This window comes from Pongo abelii, chromosome 10 (genome assembly GCF_028885655.2).
Source record: "Pongo abelii isolate AG06213 chromosome 10, NHGRI_mPonAbe1-v2.0_pri, whole genome shotgun sequence".
Taxonomy (NCBI): Eukaryota; Metazoa; Chordata; class Mammalia; order Primates; family Hominidae; genus Pongo; species Pongo abelii.
In genome coordinates this window covers 57,024,320-57,047,059 of record NC_071995.2, presented here as the reverse complement: position 1 = coordinate 57,047,059, position 22,740 = coordinate 57,024,320, and the positions used below count along the sequence as shown (strand labels likewise).

General features: G+C 37.6%; 1 pseudogene; it reads left to right on the top strand.

The window, feature by feature from the left end:
- Window positions 1-13,052: 13,052 nt before the first annotated feature.
- Window positions 13,053-14,263, top strand: LOC100451510 (12S rRNA N4-methylcytidine (m4C) methyltransferase-like; annotated as a pseudogene).
- Window positions 14,264-22,740: the final 8,477 nt, after the last annotated feature.

Sequence of the window (22,740 nt, the reverse complement as noted above, 5' to 3'; positions counted from 1 at the left end):
GCAGTGTCTAGCCTTACAGCTGGACATATAAACCAAATTAGTCTGCCATGCCTCTACCTGCTTTGTGGTTATTAGTGAAAAGAGCAATATATCACACAATCAGTCATGCAGCAGTTAAGCTCCACACACACTGCTTTTTCAGATCTGTAACTCATTTTTCTTCCAGCTCCCCAGAACAATAACTTGAAATCTGCAGGGAAAAATCAAAGAAATTTTGAGAGATATTTTAAATTTTTGAATGGAAGATAAACCAAAAAGCAATTTATGGTGTTTTTTTGTACTAACACCACCTTAATTTTAAATCACGCAAAGAGTAAGAGGATTTCATAAATTGTTTATAAAGGAGCTCAAAACTTCACTGATTTGCAAAAGACTTAAAAAAAAAAAGGGTGTTTCAGAAAGGAGAACCCTAGTTTGCCTGCTCCAGATGTGAAATGAGAGCCTTGAGAGCTGGATTCTATTCCTTGCTCTCCAAGTGATTAATTGAATGACCTAGGGGAAGTAATTTAACCCAGCCGTGTAAAAAGAAAATATGCATTTACCCACAAGAACAGGGTGTCTAAGTTGGATCCACACCTGCACCACTGACATCACTGCCTCTTCTGAAGCACTCTTAAGATGCCCTCCCTTGCTTGTACCCCTCCCTGCAGTCTACCCTCATTTGTCTCCACCTCCTGCTTTAAACTCTTCCAATCTTATCAAGCTCATAAATATTTTAGATTCCCGGCCTCCTTCCTCCACCTGGTTCTGTTATATCTCTAGTGTGTACTCAAAGAAAGCTCAAAACTGTAAAAGATTCAGTCTGTCTTTGTCATCTCACTCTCCTGGCCCCAGTCCATCTGGGGCTCCTTTTTCAAGCTCTTGGCATGTTCATGCTGTCCACATGGCTGTTGGGAGTCTCACTCTATAGTATCCAACTTGGACTTGCCCTCACTAAGCAGGTATCTGTGTTGTAAAACTTCCCTATATCCTCTCTCCTTTCTCCTGTCAATGGTCAGTTTTCATCATCTCTCCCTATTTAATATGCTTTGTATGGCCAGTTCATCCTAGGTGGAAACAGGTTATGAGGAGTGACAGTGGAAACTATTGCTCCAATGAGCAGTCAAAGGTAGCAAGACTGGGAGCAGAGTTGCTTCTTAGGCAGGGACACATAAAATTAGGGGCAAATGAGTGGGTGCTGCCCATACTATAGTATAATCTCATGTTGATAATAAATTTAATATGCTAATTTGTTCCCCTTTGCGGGTAATATACTCACACTTTGGAGGAGCCATCAGCTTATATTAATAGAATGAGTATAGTGATATAGTGATAGAAATTTTAAGTATTATGACAGCCAGTGAGTGACACCTTTTTGAGCCTGGAAAGTTGTTTCTTGGGCACTTGGATCTTAGGTAGTTGGATTGCGTCAAGTCTACAAGTATTTGAATCCAGGTGAGCCAGAATTATTTGCTACTGAGAAAAATGCAGGATAGAAGACAATTTTAAAGCACTGTGTGATTGCATGGAGTCAGCCAAAACAGGAGTTCAAACCACATCTCATCGTATAATCTGTAAAGTCTCTTAGAGAATATTAGGTACCTGTTCTTTGGCCACTGGGCACAGTACAGAACACCAGATCCTTTGAGGATCCCTGTACGTGGTTGATCATATACTATTGAGGATATTTTGCTAGATTTATTTACATATTAGAAAAGCTTTTCATTAAAATGCACAATGACTCATCTGATTTAGATTTGTGTTAGTTTTTTTCCCCAAGTACTAAGAAACAACTTTAATTTAAATAACCACTTTATGATGCCTCCAGGCAACTGCAGCACATGTTTGGTTATTGATGGGCCTGTAGAGCTTTAACCAGTTATAGAACTCTATAGACTATATTTGTTTCGGCAGCTTGGCTTTCCATACAAAGATAAAGATCTTGAAAAGTGTATACAAAGTTTTTAATATCTGGTTAGATGACCAGTTGTATGTTTCTAAATATAAATGTGAACATACATATTTGAAAAATCTACCTATATGACATTAAAATACAATTAGATTTTATTTGAAATAATTAAAAACTAATTGGTCACTTAATAATATTAAGTGACACATAAGGAAAATCAGTTAAATAATGTTTCTTAATAAAAGAATATTTATTCTTAACATTAATTACCCTAATTATGGCCTTAAACATGCTTTTGGATGATGGCTGGGTCAAAGAGGTCGCCAGAGTTAGGGAGGACAGTAGTAAGGAAACACAGCTGCAAACATCAGAAATATTTTGATGTCTACTTTCACTTATAGAAAAAGAGCAAACAAAAATTTGATAATTTGGAAATACCCTGAAAAAGTAACATTAGCAAACCTATAGCATATTCTTTATTCAGGGCTGGGCCATTGTACTATACCCCTAAACAGTCCATTATTATATCCCTAGATTACTTTCTATGTTAATGGAATGGAAGTCTCCAACTTCCATTCCTCACCCTAGTCTTCTACCTACAAGTATATACCATCCCTCTTAACAGGTCTCACAGAGGAGCATAAGACTTAAGAGCCAGAAAGTAACTGATAGATCGACAAGAAGTAAGACTGCCTATGAAAGGCAGGGGTTGGTGGAGACTGCCAAGAACATTAATCCATCTTCATTTCCCTAATGTTCATCTTTATAGTCAATCTCACAGTATGCTATGAAAGATAAGACAATGGTTAGGTTTTTTTAAACATTTTTAGGTTAGGTAAAATTTCTGCTAATGAATGAGAATGGTCATCATTTAATCACTATTATCAGAATCAATACACCACCCACATCAGCATCCCTAGACGTGCAAAGGTCTTCCAGTACTGCATGGCTGTGCAAACACAGAATCTGTGATTCCGTGGTTCCCTTCCACCAACTGAATCATTAGGACTACAGTCCTGCAAGACAGGTACCTCGAGTCACCCAATTGTCCTTCAGCCTCACGTCCTCTTTCTTTGTGTCAACATGGGAGTAAGAAGGCCAGGTGGTCTGAATAATGTCCATAAAATTCCATCCCCTATTTTCCCATGTGACCACCTTGCTTCCTGGTTGCTATGGATTTTATCTGTGATGTGTAGTATCTGACTCTTGCTGATCCATTTGTATACAACACCATGAGGAATATGTGCAAGGCACTGTTACATCTGAGTAATCCACAAACCTCAAAATGTTTCTCTCTTTTCCACCATGGTCAATTAACCCTCCATTCCAGCACTCTCTGCACCTAAGAGAGCAGAAAGAAGCATATTTTACACACCAGATTGAGGCTCCACACAACTATCCTCTCATCTTCATCAAGAAACTGTGATCTAGCTTTATTGTTGCTGCTATAGTTGGTTTCTCGCAGCTCCTTTTTTTTCTAAAGGTCTCCAACACAGGTTTAAAGAGAACAGAGCCAGGAACTTTAAGCCCTGCCTTAAGGCGCCCAATTGTCCTTCAGCTTCATGTTCAATACTCAAGCAACTGCTTCTCAAATCTCTCTCTGATTAGACTGAAAGTTGTTTCCCAACAGCGGAAGGATCGTACTCTTCTTGTGCCAACCTAGACAAAGCCAGTCATTTATTTTTCCTGTCAAACTCTACCAGCCCCAAGATATGTGATATGAACCTAAACTGCAGGGTACACAGCTTAGACCTCAATTTAAGAGCCTAATATGACAGGAAGAATTAATTGCACCTAACTGGAATGGAAAGAACACCAGAATTAAGAGTCAAAAAACCTGGGCTTCCTCTGCCAAGTCTGCCCATAATCCTGCATACAAGCCAATTCACCTCCCCATCTCTGCTTCTTAATCCAAAATTGACACTTTTGTCTAAAACCTTCAAAATATTTTGAACCAAATTAATTATTTAGAAAATGAAAATAGAAAAATGTCCTGCCTATCTCAGATGATTTACTAAAGTGTCAGATGAATTAGCTGTATAAGAGCTAAGACAGTTATTGAGCATCTTGTGACCTCTGATCACATACTTGGAAAAAGGAGGAAAATGGCACTAAACTAGATGTTGGCTAAAGTTTCTTCCTAACCTATAATTCTGTGGTTCAATTAAAGTAATAAATATGCAAGCTCTTTGAAATGTATACTATTATTAAAAATATGCATAGCATGTTTTTATTTTGAATTGACTATCTGAAAAATCATCAACGTGAGCATAAACTAAATTTTCAGCACTTAAGGTATATTTTTTAAATTTCTGGAATAATAAATGACATCTCCTATTTAGAATATGATTATTTCCATTTTAGAGAAATGAAAGTATAAAATTATCCATTTTAGTAATCCTGTAGTTCTCACAGAGAAGATGTGAAGCTACTGCCATTTAATATATAGACAGCACTTTACATTTTTAAGACTTTTAATTAGATACTCCTCACATAAACCTGAAGAGTCAGAGTTAGTCACCCTCAGCTAATAGATGAGGAAAGTAGAATATAGAAAGTCAGGGGAATTGCCCAAGATCATGAGGCCTTTCAGTAGAAGACAAGATTGCAGAAGGATGTAGACTCTGAGGATTGTGCTAAAAGCCGGGTCAGTGCTTCCTGCCACAAATCTTTGTATTTCAGCCTCCTCCTATCATACAACACACCCAGTAACAGAAACAAAGAAACAAACCACTGCCCTAATGTTTAAAATTTCATATCTAATTTTGTTCTTATGTATAAATGTAAGATTTAAGTGTCATCCTTTCATTTGCATTTGAAAATAAACTTTAGTTCTGAAGTTAACTTAAAATTTTAGTTTAAAATCTGCTGTCTTTATTCATGTAGCTGGTTTGTTAAGTACAGTGCAAAAGATAAACTTAAGATTCTAATGTTTAAAATTGTTTCCCACTTTCTTATAGTTCTACTTCATGGAGGGAAGTTTGGTGTTGCTCTATTTTGATTTAATTTGCTTAGTTTTGTTTTGTTTTTTAATAGTTGGAGAGATAGGGAAAAGTGTTTGCCTCGCCACGGGGTCTGGCAGGCTCCTGTCTTTTCCGGTCACTTTCAGGCAATAAACATCCCTATGATCACATTACATTGCCAACACAATCTCAAGGCAGTAGTTTTAGGTTATCCAGTTCCAGATAATAATCAGAATTATGAGTACCAGTAGATGTCCACCATCTCCTTCCTTCCAGCCAAAGTTTTCTAGAATGGAGACAGAGCTAGAGTAATAAAGGAGCAAGAGAGAAGAATTCTTACTTGGCTAGTACCTGACCCCACTGTCTGAGACTGGCAGATGTGTAAAGTTAGGCCTGAGGAGTGCTTCTAGCCTTTGGAGGTTCTCACACAATGTCCCTTGTGTTGATTAGGATAGGGTAAGTATGCTGTGGTAGCAATAACCCTTAAGAATCAATGGCTCAAAACAACAAAGTTTATTTTCTGTTGACTCAACATGTGCCTTCAGGGTGGCAAGCAGGCTGTGCTTACTGTAGTCATTCGGAGACTTAGGCTAATCAGGATTCCACCTCACAAGTCATGATTCTAAGATCACAGTGGCAGAGAAAAGAGAATAACGTGCATGTACTGGCTCTCACATGAAAGCCGAACACCACCTCTGCTCACCTTCCATTAGCCACGCTGAGTTTACCAGGGCAGATATTTATAATTCTTCTGAAAGGTAGGGCACTGAATACAGGAAAATAGCATTGCAGACTACCACCAGTCTGGCTTCAACTCCCATGGTACAGGATGTTTTCTTCAGCTAGACATCTTGATTCTCTCTACAATTCTGATTTCCCAATGCCCATCCTCCATAAACTCTCACTTTTCTGTTCTTTCATCCTCTGGCAGAAACAACTCTAGGCCAAAATTCCCATCATGGACTCTATACCTATGACCTGGATTTCACGTACTTTTGGCCAGCCCTCTTAGAGGACTACCACTAATTCACCAAATAGCAGCAACTTTCTCTCTTAATCTGTCCGGATGGTAGGAGAGCTCACCAGGCAGCCAGCAGCACAAATAAATACCCCCACAACTTCAGCTGTCACATACTAAAGTTCTTATCTATCCCACCTTGAGTGGGAGGTACAGATTCTCAAGGCAACAGTTCTCCCCAGTAACATTTCCTTGGAGATTTCCTGGAAATTCTCTTTTCTTGACTTTCGCTAGACTTCGATATTATTAATGCATTTGACAAGATTAGAAGTTATAGAACCTGGCTGGCCGTGGTGCCTCACGCATGTAATCCCAACACTTTGGGAGGCCAAGGCAGGTGGATCATGAGGTCAGGAGTTGGAGACCAGCCTGGCTAATATGGTGAAACCCCGTCTCTACTAAAAATACAAAAATTAGCCAGGTGTGGTGCCATGCACCTGTGGTCCCAGCTACTCGGGAGGCTGAGGCAGAAGAATCGCTTGAACCCGGGAGGCGGAGGTTGCAGTGAGCCGAGATCATGCCATCATACTCCAGCCTGGGCGACGACAGAGCAAGACTCCGTCTCAATAAAAAAAGAAAAAAAAAAGAAGTTATGGAACTAGTTCTTGAGAGTTTTCTTTGACTATGTTGTATATGGTCTGTCACTCACTGAGTATCTGATATCCATCTACCATGTACTGACTTCTCTGTCAAAATTTCCAAATCAACAGTCTGCCTTGCCCTCTTATCTTTATCACAGAGGCTCTTTGGCTTAGAACAATTGTGGATGGTCATGTCTGAACTATAATATCCCTCCACTCTATTTCTGGTAAAATTCCTACAGCACCCATCCATCCACTAGTGTGGACATTTGTCTCAGTTGGGGTCGATCATGGTATCTGAGTCCCCTGGTCATAGTGAGTGGTTGAGGGATAAACATGTGACCTGACCAGCATGAAGCAGGGCTTTTTTTTTTTTTAATTTTGCTGAAGGGGAAGGAGAAATGTTTCTCTTCCTCCTCAGCTGTCTAAAGGAGGAAGAACAACTGCTCTGCCTGGGGAGGCAGTGTTGGAGGGAGCACAGCTACCATGCCTCCATACTACAGGAGAAATGACCACTCTACCTGGTCAGAGCTTCATGTTCATTGGGCCATGGAGTCAGATTACCACTCTTAAAAATAAGTAATAGACTCTTGCCCCGATCCTGTTTTCTGTCTTCCAGATATCTAAGAAACACAATGGTCTCTTTCTTCTTTGCTGCCATGCAAAGTTAGGGTCCATAAGATCTAATTTCAAGAGATAAGCCTGACCAAAATGTCTCTCTCTTTCTCTCATTTCTGTTAGCCAAGAAGTGCAGAAAGCAGGCCCTCAATCCTCTGTGAAGCTGGGTAGATAGGTAGACAGTTAATTATGTAGAAGCATAGGTGGTTCTGAGACTAAATTTGAGGAAGGAGTAAACCTGTTCTACAGTCAGTCCATTGTTTTGCAGTGGTTGACTTTATGCACTGATCCCAGTTGTTCTAACAGTTGTTATCAGTTATTCTCTTTCAGGTAGAACCCAGAAATTAGGAGGTGTGAGTAATTGGCTTAAAGCACCAGAAGATTTGCTAACTAGAACTGGAAGAGAAAGAACTACTTTCTTTTCAAACTATGAAACTGGAGGAATGTGAGTCTGGAGTTCTACCACACACAGAGAAAACCCATCTGCATCAGTAAAAAAATAAAGCCAACTCACACATAAAGGCAGAGAGTCTCGAAGGTGATGACCTCCAAGGCCTCCATCATCCCTAAGGACAGCTCTGTGCCTATACGACCTGCAGTTGTGTTACAAGAACCAATAAACCACCTTTGTTTGCTCATGCTAACTGGAATTGGGCTTTGACATCAGCAACTGAAAAAAAAAAAAAAATCCTGTTGGATACAATTCCTGACTGCTTCTTAAGACTACTGACCCCTTCCTCTGTATCTTTTCAGCAGCCTATTCCATTGGCCCAGTGCACCGGGGATCTAATAAGAATATCGTTTAGAGCCAAACTACACTGGGAAGGACATGTACTTACCTCCGCCAAACACATGCTTACTGGCATTTCCTAACTAGTAATAAAATAGAATAAGTAGATGTACATACTTAGAAGAATAAAGTGGAAATGCACAGGGAAATCTACTCATCCAGTTCACAGCTGTGGCCCATATCCCCAGCACTCAGCAATATTTGGCTCCATTGTTCCCTTTATCGCATTTGCTTCTTGAAAAAAAATCTTTATGGTTCACGTCAGCTCTTAGAACTAAAGCCAAAGACCATATTTATACTAAAGCATCTTTTTCTAAGGATTCAAGTGCAGGGGGAGAAATCTTAATATAAGTGAGGAAAGAATTATATGGATTTTTATTTACCAGAGATAATTATTTTATAACACATTCAGAATGCCCTTACCTTCCTTAGGCTGCAGATCCTGATGTAAAATCACAAAACCATTATATTTGGTAAAGAAAATGAGAAATTTTAAGGGTTGTTAGCCCATCGTGTTTTTATCACAAGGAAAACCTGCATAAAGTTATATAGCATGGGTCCTTCTGTAGTTATGATGCACTGAGAAAGTATGCAGTAAGTGGAGGTCCAAACTGGTACTAGCAAAGCACAAAGTGGGACAGAGATACTCCAGGACATAGTAATATTATTTTAAAATGGATGTTTAGATGTGGGAGAGGCAATAAATAAAATGGGTTTCTGTAGCTCTATTTCTTTATTTTTATATTAGCTAAAGAGTCTGTTTATATACATAAAGTATATAAAGAAGGTAACAGCTACAATGCTTTGATGCTTTGGCAAAAACTACCCAGAGTGTAAAAGTACCCTGTAAATAAAAGCCTTACCTATAGGTTGCAGGTGCTTACTTTACCTCAGGACAAGTATGAGAAAATAAATAAGTAATGTGCATATAACATATAATGACATTCTGATGAATGTATTTCCCTCAAGGCTCTTTTAAGCACCTGTTGCCATACAGTGTATGTTTCTTTGTTCTGGGTGCACTAAATGAGTAAATCATTTAAGGGGTCTGAATCAAAAATTTCCAATATGTTATATGCTGTGTAGATGCCAATTCATATTATTGAAGGAACAAAGATGTTTATTTTGTAAGAAGGAAAGAGCACCTAGGCTATTGGAGATAGCAGTAATCTGACATGTAATAAGGCTGTGTCCTCTTCGCCCTGCTCTCTGCTCATGGTTCTCCCTCCGTGATTATATTGGCATGTGTGTTTTCAGACACAGCAGAAGACGAGAATGAACCTGCTGGAATTTCAGGTCCACCATGTACAAAATGGGGCCAGTCAGTGTCACAACCTTCAAATTGTGTGGTGAAAAATTATGCATATTTTTGAGTCACTTGATTTTAAAAACGATAAAGATAAAATGATTGGGTTTTAAAATATTATTTGTAATTCCTACTTTTTGTGAAATATATTCTTATCTGTAGAAACAAGATATTGAGGTAAGGGGTCATTTAAAGTAATTTAAAGGATGTACTGCTCAGAAACATTCTAAGACCAATAGGGCTGGCTTTAGTAAAAAGAGAAAAATAAATCCTAAAAATATTAACAGATTTTAACTTGGGTTCTAAGTTAAGACAACATAATATTAAACATCTCATAATATTCATCAGATTTGTATCAGAATTAAGACCTCAGACAGGCAAAAACTCTATATAATATGTGAGCAGGTTGTGGGTACATCAGTACTCACAGGTTAAGTTTGTTTTGTCTTTTTTTATCTTTCTTACCACCAGCAGAAGAGAGAAAATTGCAGTGAATTTGTATCCTAATCCAACCTAATTCCCTTTATTTACCAGTAAACTGTATTAATTGGTTTTCTGAAACCGAAATATTAGGACTACCAAGTGGAAAATAATTTGTTGTAAGGCTTCTAAACGCTGATTGTCTCTAGTGATTTTTCTTGCAGGAGGAAGAGCATCTACAAGACTGTCTGCACCCTGAATACAGCCTGTAAAATTACCCTGTCCTGACCAACGTAAGGGGGACAATCAGCAGGTGGTCATGATTATCAACAAGAAATAAGCAATGAATAGATTAGAGCCTACAATATTAATCAGTCTTACTGCAAATACACTGCACTTTGCCACTCTAAGATGGCACACATTAAACTTTCCATTGTGGATGAATTCACATCTACAGCTTTAAAGGAAGAGTCTGGAGAAGCATAGCAGCTTCTGGGGCCTCTCCTCTTGGGTGATGTTTTCTATACACTTACATGTTAGGCATTCAAAAGAGAAGAAACGAAGTGACAGGGTGTGAATAATCCTGGTGGAGATTTTCCTGTGGCCCCCAAATTTTGTAAATATAACAAAATTGTTTGAAAACAATAGCAGCAATCACCAGCCCCAATCAAAATCATTTCTGGCAGCAAATCATTTCAAAATATATCTATTATTGACGAACAGTGCTCATTTTAAAAATTGTTTTTCAAATTTTTAATTAAAATAATATACAAATTTCTGTGCAGTAGGATAAAGAATAGAAGGTTTCATTTGATCAATGCCTATTATACATCAGGCACTGCACTAGAAACTTTGTAGGAGCTATCTTAATCCTTGTAAGAATTCTATAAGCAACTACTATTTTGCCCATTTTATAAACAATGAAACTGATAACCCTACCATGTTAAATAGATTCCCCAATATCAAGCATCCAGTAAGCTATGAATATTTAAGCTTAGGATGCTTGAATTTCAAATCTTGCAATATTAAATTTCAATATTATTTATATCTCAGAAATTAAGAAGATAACACACACTTTTTTTTTGTTTTCGTTTTTGTTTTTTTGAGATGGAGTTTCACTCTTGTTACCCAGGCTGGAGTGCAATGGTGCGATCTCGGCTCACTGCAACCACTGCCTCCCGGGTTCAAGTGATTCTCCTGCCTCAGCCTCCCAAGTAGTTGGGATTACAGGTGTGCACCATCACACCTGGCTAATTTTTGCATTATTAGTAAAGACAAGGTTTCACCATGTTGGCCAGGCTGATCTCAAACTCCTGACCTCAGGTGATCCATCCGCCTCAGCCTCCCAAAGTGCTGGGATTACAGGCATGAGCCACCACGCCCAGCAGATAACATGCTATTTTCAATGAAATATTTTTTCAAAGAACCTGTTGAAGATACTGTTGAGTCTGCCTACAAATGTGAAGAAAGGATCTCTTCTTTTGCATCTTGAGGTTCCAATGTCTGTGCCCACACTTACCTAGTACTTCTCAGTGCACTTACCTCCCTGAAGGTGAAGCCAGATGGCTCAAGAGCTGTAGTTCAGGCCAGTTACCTTCACTAGTCTATCATACAGATTTCTCCAGAGAACATTCATTCTCCCACCCTGGAAAAAATAAGGAAGTTAAAACATAGCCTAAGTATTACAAGACAAATTTATAAAGCTTTACATGGTGCAAGATTTTTCAAACATTTATGAGTGTATTTTTTCTCATAATTTTTCCCTGTAAACATTATGGCCTAAGAATAGTTTAAAGAAACTTTTGAGAATCACAACTACATATTTTATTTATTATCACAATACAGTGAGAATATGGCAATAACTGTTAATGAATTGAGCAACATCAGAGGCAGATACCATTTTAGTCAGTTTGGAATTGAGTGTTTGAATGTTCACAGGTAGGTCTAGAGCTTGATATTCAGCTCCCAGACTGCATACATAGTAATGACATCTTGTTCCTAGGTTACATAGCAGTGACTAATTTCAGTGCAGCTGAGTCATTTCCTTTAGGATTGGAACAGATTACTTTCTCTTTGGTTAAGCACAGGTATATTAATGTGTTTGAATTTGGGAACAAGGTTTTATTAGATATACAGGTGATAAAAGAGAGAGAGACAGAGACAGAGAAAGAAAGAGAGATGCTTACACTGTGAGAGGATGAGGAAACGCGACTGATAAAGGAGCACAGATTTGTGTTTCAAACCCAGAGTTCATTCTGAATGGGATACATGCTCATTGAAATGGTAAATACATTATTTGCTAACACTTGAAATTATAAGTTTTCTTTTCTTTTTTGTTTTTCCTTTTTTTTGAGAAATTGAATTTGATTAAATCAAATGCACTTATAATGGGGTTCCATCATGTTGATATAAGAATTGTTAGGGTACATGGAGAGAAAAATATTTCTTGGATTATTCTCCCTGGTTACTAAAGACAAGAGTCAATGTCAGAGGAAATCTGCTGTGACCAGGACCCCGCTGGATTAGTTTCTTAGGGATGCTGCAGCACAGTACCACGAAAAGGAGCCTTGAAACAACAGACATTTATTCTCTCACAGCTCTGGAGCCTAAAAGTCCAAAATCAAGTTGCCAGCAGAGCCGTGCTCCCCTCTGAAGGCTTAGGGGAGATGATTCCTTGCCTCTCTCAGCTTCTAATGGTCCAGTCTTTCCTTGCCTTTGGCAGTCTACCTCCAGCCTTTGCCTCCTTCTTCCTGTGGCCTTCGTCCCTGTGCATATGTCTGTGCTCTCTCCCCTAAGGACACCGTGAGCTACTGGATTTAAGGCCCACCGTAAATCCAGGATTATTTCATCTGGAAATGCTTAACTAATTACATCTGTAAATACCTTACTTCCAAATAAAGTCACATTCTGAGGTTCTGAGTGAACATAAATTTTGGGGGACACTATTCAACCCACTGCACACCCTCAGACATAAGCAGGAGATGCAGGCCCTTACTCTGTCTCCCACTCTTCAAACAGCTTCACAGATCACAAACACAAAAATATGGCCACACATGCCAGGGGCACAAACAAAAATGTATATGTATTAAGGAATGCATGATCACCTCTGTATCTCAGGGTCTGGCACTCAGCACCATCACAGCACAACCTGTGAGCCTAAACATCTATTCTGTGACTCAAACAAATTAAGCCCCAAGGAAATGTTTTTCCTAATCTACTGCTCTATGTTCCTAGGACAGAAGGCATCTATCTACAAATGCCATGATTATGTGGGTTGGCAGAGAGTGGTTCTGAATGCAAAAAGAGTGTAAGTGGCAAAAATGGTTAAGAAAGAGAAGACAGTTTCCCCCAGGGGTAAGACCTAGGGGTGCAGCAAATTCAGGGTCTCTGGCACTGTAGTGGTAGTCGCCGGCCCAAGTTAGAGGCCAGCTGAGAAGTCTTCGTGCCTCAGATTTGCTGACCTACAGAATGCTTCAGTATCCTTATTTTTGTAGAATGTATAAAGAATGTCTTTCATGTTGGTCGGAATCTGGCATACCTAATTTAGGTATCTGGCTGAAAAGAATACATACTACAGCAGAAAAACATGAAGAATATGAAGCCCAGAAGCAAACAGACCAAACTCAAGCCCAGGAGTTACACAGATCTCAAGATAGAGATTTTGAAACTATGGCTAAATTACATATTCCGGTAACGGTGGATGAAGTTGTTCATTGTTTGTCACCACAAAAAGGACAGATTTTTTTCTAGATATGACATTTGGTTCGGGAGGGCACACAAAAGCCATTCTACAGAAGGAGTCAGATATTGTTCTGTATGCCTTGGACAGAGACCCGACAGCTTATGCATTAGCTGAACATCTTTCAGAGTTGTATCCTAAACAAATCCGAGCTATGCTGGGCCAGTTCAGCCAGGCAGAAGCCTTGTTAATGAAAGCTGGAGTGCAGCCATGGACTTTTGATGGAGTTCTTATGGATCTTGGGTGTTCCTCCATGCAACTCGATACTCCTGAAAGAGATTTTTCCTTTCGGAAAGATGGTCCCTTGGACATGAGGATGGATGATAGCAGGTACCCTGACACGCCCACTGCTGCTGATGTTGTGAATGCTTTAGATCAACAGGCACTTGCATCTATCCTGAGAACATACGAGGAGGAGAAGCATGCCAAGAAAATCGCTTCAGCAATTGTTCAGGCATGCAGCATCTGCCTCAGCAGCTTGCCAACATCGTCGCAGGTGCATTTCCTCTCTCTGCTATTTATGCACGAAAAGACTTGCTACAGCGATCTACCCATATTGCCACCAAGACTTTCCAGGCTCTTCGCATATTTGTGAACGATGAGCTCAATGAACTCTACACAGGACTGAAGACAGCTCAGAAGTTTCTGAGACCTGGTGGTCGCCTTGTTACCCTCTCCTTCCATTCACTACAGGATCACATCGTCAAAAGAACTTGCTCGAAACAGCATGACAGAAAGCTTTAACCTAAGTGTTAGACAGCAAGTGATGAAAACATTGCAATTGAGTTCAGATCACGAAAACACAGAAGCAGCCTCTATGAGAAGAGCTCCTTTAATGTGGGAATTGATATACAAGAAGGTACTTAGTCCATAAGATCAGGATGTACAAGATAACCCCAGAGGGCGCTCAGCCCAGCTTAGAGCCACTATCAAATTATAAGTTACCATCATCTTATTCTTCAAATTTTTTCCGCAATTTCTCTAATCTTTAGTCATGGTATATTCCTGAATGTCTTGATATAGGTTTAAGTGTGGGACAGTCTAAAAATTGATAACATTTAGCATTTTTTTTTTTCCTCAAAAAGAAACTGCAGAAAATATTAGCATGACAGAGAAAGTTCCATTCAGGGAGCAGCAGCATCTCAAGACCGGAAAAATGTATTAACCTTTGCATCATATTGGACTCGAAATGCAATCCTTCCTCTGGCCAGGAAATTTTTTTTAAATAATACTATGTTGTGTTTATCTAAATATGTAAACTCAAGCTGTCAAAGAGAAAGATATTATAATCATATCTGCATGTCCTAAATTTTGAATTTAGATGTTCTAATTTGCGCCGGGCGCGGTGGCTCACGTCTGTAATCCCAGCACTTTGGGAGGCCGAGGCGGGTGGATCACGAGGTCAGGAGATCCAGACCATCCTGGCTAACATGGTGAAATCCCATCTCTACTAAAAATACAAAAAATTAGCCGGGCATGGTGGCGGGCGCCTGTAGTCCCAGCTACTCTGGAGGCTGAGGCAGGAGAATGGCATGAACCCGGGAGGCGGAGCTTGCAGTGAGCCGAGATAGCGCCAGTGCCCTCCAGCCTGGGCGAAAGAGCGAGATTCCGTCTCAAAAAAAAAAAAAATTAAATATAGAGAAATATAGCATTTGATTATAGATACAGTATCTGGGTCATATTTGAGACTCCATCTCAAAAAAAAAAGATGTTTTAATTTGCAACAGTCTTTCTCTGGCTCAAGTAATGACGATTATGGAATGAATTTTAATGTCCCTACTTGTGAATAATTACTATAGCTTTCTCAAATATGTAGGCTTTTTACAAATTTCAAATTTTAAAATATTTGTTTAAATATGTGTTATACTGATAAAATTTCATTTTTCAAATTATAGTCTATTATTTTAAAGAGATTTTTCAGTATGATATGGCCATTTTGTTCATATATCACAAAGTAAAAATGTAAAATCCTTACAGAGAATTGTTTCACAAAACTTATATTTCATGTTAATTGTATTTAATAATAGATCACAATGCCTTTAGTAAGTAATAAAGTCTCTTATTAGAATCTTGTATTTTTAATTGAGCTAATCAAAATAATTCAGCCGAATCTATTTGAAATAGACAGCTATCTATTTAATGTAGTAAAATCAACGCTCCCTTAATGTTGTTACAAAGATATGGTAACTGTAATAAGGGTAAAAGTTTATTCGGGAAAAGAGTACTTGGTAGAAGATTTAAGATACTCTCTTAAATAGTTAACCTTGAAATCATATTTATATGCTATTAATGTGCTTAGTAAACTTTTTACAAATACAGAAAAAAGATTCTCCATTATGGTTACAAATTTTAAGTTGGTGAATCCAAGTGAATGAAATATCAGCATAACTGTATGGGCAAAATAGATAAGAATTAAATACATGAATTTACCTCAGACTTATTTTATCTACCTCTGTAATATTTAACTTTAGTACCCAGGCTTGTTTACTACTTCTGCTTTACAGGCTTTATTTAAATCTGAACAATCCTACAGGGAAATGAGAATTAGAAAAAAAATCTGGAGAACAATATGCTTGAAATAGAAACAAAAGAATGCACCTAGGTTAATTCCCTGAATCCTACTTGAACAATGTATGAATTTCTCTTTGCATGTAACTCATATTTGTGAATGAGACATATTCCCAAAAAATTATTATCTCTGTATGTGATTGGAAAATAAAAGATCACATTTGTATATTCAACAATCGTTCACCTATTTCACAAGTCATTTTTTCGTCCTTTATAGTATGGGAATTATTTTTTACGTTAAATAGAAACTGAATGTACTGGGTTGAACAGTGTCCCCTGAAAATTAATGTACTTCCTAGAGCCTCAGCATGCGACTTTATTTGGAAATACTGTGATTGTGGTTGTAAGTAAGCTAAGATGAGGTCATACTGGAACAGAGCAGGCCCTTAATCCAACATAACTGGTGTTCCTTATAAGAGAAGACAGTCCAGGCGTGGTGGCTCACGCCTGTAATCCCAACACTTTGGGAGGCCAAGCTGGGCAAACCGCTTGAGGCCCAGGAGTTCAAGACCAGCCTGGCCAACATGGCGAAAATTCATCTCTACTAAAAATACAGAAATTAGCCAGCCGTGGTGGTGCGTGCCTGTAATCTCAGCTACCCAGGAGGCTGAGGCACAAGAATCACTCGAACCCGGGAGGTGGAGGTTGCAATGAGCAGAGATAGTGCCCTGTACTCCCGTCTGAGCAACTTGAGTTTGAGACAGAACGAGACTCTGACAAAAAAAAAGGAAAAAAAAAAAAAAAAGAGAGAGAGAAGATAGAGACACAACGGAGAATGCCACATGGAGCCGGAGGCAGAGATTGGAGTGATACATCGTGGCAACCATCAGAAGATAGGAAAAAAAACATGGAATAGTTTCTCCCTCAGAGTTCCAGTAGTTGCTACCCTGCTAACATGATTTTGCACTTCTGGCCTCCAGAACAGTGAGAGAATATATTTCTGCTGTTTAAAGGTACCCAATTTGTGGTAATTTGTTATAGCAATCCAAGGAAATTAATACTCTGACAGAAAAAAATCTTGGATAATATGCATGAGAAAAATCCTTCAATAAACATAAAATTGGTTTCAAAATGTTTTCATGTAAAGATAGATTAACTTTTCTGTAATTAGTCGTGTTTTATAGTCATTCTTGCCTGCTTCTTAGTCTTTGTTGTAGGATGCATAATAAAATACATGAATGAGTTTTAAATGGTTAACTTTGGAGAATGGTTTTGAAAAGTTCATGCAGTATACAGAAATAAAAGCTGATGTTACAATGAAAGTGCATCACATTTCCAATGAAATATTTCTGAATCTCAAAAAAATAAAAAAGAGAAGACAAATGCATTTGTCAATTATTCCCTCTCAAATAGATTGTTACGTAATAAAATGTCACTCCCAGTAGTGCTGAGGCTCCATTTAGTTGCTATTCTTCGCAGTATTCTTTTTTTTTTTTTTTTTTGAGATGGAGTTTCACTCTGTCACCCAGGCTGGGGTACAGTGCGGTGGTACAATCTCGGCTCACTGCAGCCTCTGCCTCCTGGGTTCAAGCAATTCTCCTGCCTCAGCCTCCTGAGTAGCTGGGATTACAGGCGTGCACCACCACCCCTGGCTAATTTTTGTATTTTTAGTAGAGACGGGGTTTCACCATGTTGGTCAGGCTGGTCTCGAACTCCTGACTTCCAGTGATCCACCCACCTCGGCCTCCCAAAGTACTGGAATTACAGGCGTGAGCCACTGCGTCCAGACTCTTCATGGTATTCTAATTTGTGGATTTGGTATGTGATCCAAAATGTGTGTGAATTAGCATGGTATTCACACAGTTTTACTTGCCAGCTGGGGAACATTTGCAATATTAAACTTTTAATATTTTTCTTAAGCTTGTATATATATGTACATCTATCTATGTCTAAATCACATATGTATTAAGTGTGATACTCTTTATTTGGGCAACTAGGTAAACACTGACTACAAAAATTGGGAATAGTTTCATTTTAAAAATATTTAATTAGTTAATTAAATTTTTAAGTGTTAGCTTTAAATAATTGAGATTTACAGTTTTTATTTTTACTCATTGTAAGTTGTAGTCTACATTTCAATTTTAACAGATGATATTGCATATTTTAGAAAAAACTTTATAAAATAATTTTAATATTTTACATTCCAGTTAGTTTATACTTCTGATGGTAATATATTCAAATTGCATACACACTGAAAGTAGTTACATTTTATTTAATTTATACTACGATGAAGGTATATTCAAATAGTGTATACTTTAAAATTAATTAAGTAGAACAAAAATCAGAAAAAAATCTTGAGTATAGTTATATAATTAGTGGTTGTGACTAAATGAAGACAAAGTAAAGTTGATGAAATTAATATATAATGATATACTGTGTATATTTTTGTTTCACTATTCCAAATTTTGCCAACTCATCAGTGGAACACTCGTATCTGCACAATAATAATTAAATTCATTTCCCTGATATTTTGCTTATTTTCAATCATTAAAACAATTACTGAAAATATTTTTAAACTATTATTATTACAAAACTATTGCAACACAAAAGGATAAAACATGTGTATAATAATTTGTTAGCTTGATTTATAATTGTTAAATACTTAAATTACTAAGAAGCACTACTTCATTAAGGAACAATCTATCTTATGCAAAACGAAAGAATAACTTGATAAATTTTAATTAGTATTTTATTTCTCTTAAGTGGCCTCCATTTATTCTCTTTTCCTGGGCCATGCAAACTTTAGCAGTAGTCAGGGCCTGAACCTGCTCTCAGAAGACAGGGGGCAAGTGATTGGTACATAGACAGCTACTTTTCAGGTGTCCCTATTTAGTTTACTAGGGCTGCCATAACAAAGTAGCACAGACTGGTGGCTTACACTACAGAAACTTATCATCTCACAATTCTGGAGGCTGGAAGTCTGAGATGTCAGTAGACTGGTTCCCTCCGAGGGCTGTGAGGGAAGGGTCTGTTCCAGGCCTCTCTTCTGAGCTTGTAGATGGCCATCTTTTCTCTGTCTTCATATCTTGTTCCCTCAGCATGTGTCTGTGTCTAAATTTCCTCTTCTTATTGGATTAAGGTCAATCATATCCTTCAGGGCCCACCCTAATTACCTAATTTTAACTTAATTATCTTTTAAAGACCCTGTGTCTAAATACATTCTGAGGTCATGGGAATTTTTAAAAATCATATGCATTTTTAAAATTCAGCCCATAATATCCATACGCAGACATGAACATGTTTGCACTTTGGTTTCTTTCTATTGGATTGAACTTTATTGTTCATAAATGCTTGGATATTTTTTGCAAGACAATTAACATATGTCATCTGGATTTTAGCTACAAAGGACAAACGCTTTGTAAGTATGATCATTTTTCTGGATTTAATTTTGACTCATTACCTTAAAATCATTAACAAAATTTTATATGATAATAGCTCAGCTAATAGATATAATGTGGCATTCTCCCAAAAATCTAGTTTTGCTGTGTTTGACAGAGGAAGTAGTCCTCTCCAACTTTATTAAGGTTTAGCAATGCTTCATTTTGTCTTATACAATTATTCTTCAAGGTAATAAACATGAGTCATTCTTTTATGATTGTTAATCTATTTTTATGTATCTGCATAATATGTACTTGATGGACTTTAATAAAATCTGAAGTGAGGTCCCCTTGAGGCCATTTCCAGGCTGGTTTTGCTGCAAACTGCAGTGAGTGGAAATTCAGTTAGCTCAGCATACAGTGTGTTTCCCTTTAAAATAGATGGGCTAATAGGAAGCATGTCTGTGCTGGCCTGGTATTATGGTTTGGCCTCAAATACTGGTTGTTAAAACAAACTACACACCATCCAAGACCTAACTGCCAATAATTCCACGGTGTAATGTAACTTAGCTGAATATGCTTTTAGTTTGGAAAAGGTAAATAGGAAACAAGGTAGCAAGAATAAGCATGTCTGCAAGTATGCCATCTAACTCTACTTCTGGAAAGAATCCAGGAGATTACAGAAGGACTAAACTAAATCAGATAATTCTGTCAGTTTTCTATTATGAACAAATGTTCTATCTGAAATAATCAGTAAATACTTGAACTATTTATGGGTTCTACCTAGGATGTAAATATGAGACATTAAACTGACTGTCTGGTAGCATGGAAATTTTGTCTACACACAATGGAATTCCAAATATTTTTTTTTTTGTAAGGGCATTTCCTAGGGTCTTTTTCTTCCATACCTCTGCCAAATGTATAATTGCTCTTAAAATCATTGTTTCTTCCACATCACCACATTTTATTATTGCATATGTCTATCCTTCCTATTTATTGCAAATCTCTATAGGCCAGAAATGCTTTTTCTATTTTTTTTTTTTAATTCACAATCATATTGTGTTACACAGTTTAAAAATAGAATAAGAATAGAATTAAATGAATTTTAAATTTTACAATCAGAGAATGAAAAGGGTCTTCAAAAGTCACTGCTGAATTTCACATTTTCGGGAAACTAGATGTCTACATTAGTGACAAACCCCACACAAACCCACAAACACATCAGAGAAGAGCTATGAGCCTTAACATAATTTTTTAATGCATAAGCCAGTTCCTAGTGCCACGCTTTGTATCAATGATTACATTCACTGCCAGCCACACTGTGACGATATGTACTTCTCTTACAGCTGGAAAGTAGAGAGCTGGTTGCTGGATGTCAGTTCTCTGTCATTTGGTGCCCACATCACACAGAAAACCCAGCGTCGGCATAGTCCTTTGCATCAGTGACAGACGTCAGTAATATAATGTTGATAAGCAGTTGCGTTTGGAAATTAATATATTTAAGTGTTCTTCTCACGTGACTTACCTTCTTCACAATTACTGAATATTACTACATGGTGATTGAGACATATATTCAAATTCAGGGTAAAATTTTGTCTGTGTGTGTCAATTTTCTATTGACACTTGTGATTTCAGGAAATACTTTCATGCTTCCTTAACGCAAACACTACTCTTCATCTTATCTCCAAAGTCCCAGAAATGGTCTGGCACATAATAGGCGGTCTTATTTATTTACTTGGTTAATTATTTAAATTTGGCCATTTGAAAAACAACAAATGTTCTTGATGACACCTCATCAAGGCTAGTTTATTTTCTTACTGTGAGGGCTTTATATTCCAATTTCCCAGTTTTGTAAGTGATTCTTCTTTATTTATTTACATCCAACCGAAATCCCTCTTGCTTTAATATAAGCCATGTTTTTCTCATACTCTGGAACAAAGAAAATATTAATTAAGCATCCTTTATCTATGCATAATACTTTTTGCCCATCAATTCTTACTTCTAGAGTTCGACCTTCCCTCCATAACTCTGCTGTCTGCTTTTGCCAAAATAGAGCTTCATTTGCAATTGTGTGTGCAAGCCTGTGTTTTTGTGTATGTGTGTGTATACTGTGTGTGGGTAAGGGTGGCTGTGCTAAATGGAGATGGCAAATTGATTATTATCCTAACTCTTCTCAAGAAACTCATGAGTTATGCATGACCATTCTATGGCTAATGCGAGCATAGGACATTCTTAGGAACAGAGAAGCAGATGCTGGCAAATTTCAATGCCCTGTAGTAAACTACATTTGAAAAGCAGTAGCTAAAATATATATTTTTAAATACAGGTATGAAACTAAAATAGGGGCATAAGACAAAAATGAATTTATAAAACTGTAAACCAAATAGACATGTGTAACCTATTTTTTGTGGTTAATATAACTGGATGCTGGAAAAGTATATCAGGAATCATGGCGGGGATGAGGAAAATTGGAAATTTCTAACAACTGAGAGGACCTAGGTTTGTCTGATGCCTAGATATGCTTTCCCACTATACTTCCTCTTAATTATCATATTCTTAAATCTTTTAAAATATACCACCTTCCATTAGAAATGCTATTTATTATCTACAAAGGATAAAATACCTTTAAAATTCTCTGCTACTTACTAATTTTGGGAGCCCGGTTAGAATGTCCAAACCTCAGTTATCTCACGTCTTAAAGGAATGTATTATACCTTCTAGGACTGCTTTAAAGATTAATTGAGATAATGTCTATAAACACCTGGCAAATAATACAAGTTCAGTAAATATAGGTTGATATTTTCTTGGCATGTTACTTTTGGCATTGTAAACCCTGCCCCTCCCCCAAATATTGGTGGAATGTATGCGTGCATAACAATAAACTGGAGTAGACTTTTTAAAAGAATAAATACTTCAAAAACAAACTTTTACATAGAAGCCATTTTGAAAGAGCTCCCAATAGTCAAATATACAACAATTTGAGCAATAAAATAAAAATGTGGTATTAGATTATAACTCAAAGTATAAAATAAATATAAATGGGTCTATCCTGATATAAATTAGTAAAATAAAAAAGGAAGGGACAGATGTCTTTTATGAAAGGATTCCGATTAATATATGTAGATACTCCCTATGCCGGTTTAATCATCTCTCCTGTCTTGAGTCTGGGCTGCATTTAGGATTTAGTGACCCTCTTACAAAGCATACAGTGGGGAAAGGAGGAAAACTTTACAGTGAAAACACCTGAAAAACACTACATGAAACAAGCAATCAAGGTTAACGTCGCCAGTGGTGTAGGTCACAGTACTTCATAAAACTCCATAACCCCAATCTGACCATGAGAAAAACATGAGACAAACCCAAATTGGGGGGCATTCTTCTAAATATCTGACCAGTACTCTTCAAAACTACCAAGATCATGAAAATAAAGAGTCTCAGACACTGTCACAGACCCCAGGTGACTGAGAAGATGTGAGGACCAAATGCAATGTGAAATCCTGGGTTGGATCCCAGAACACAAAAAAGACATTAA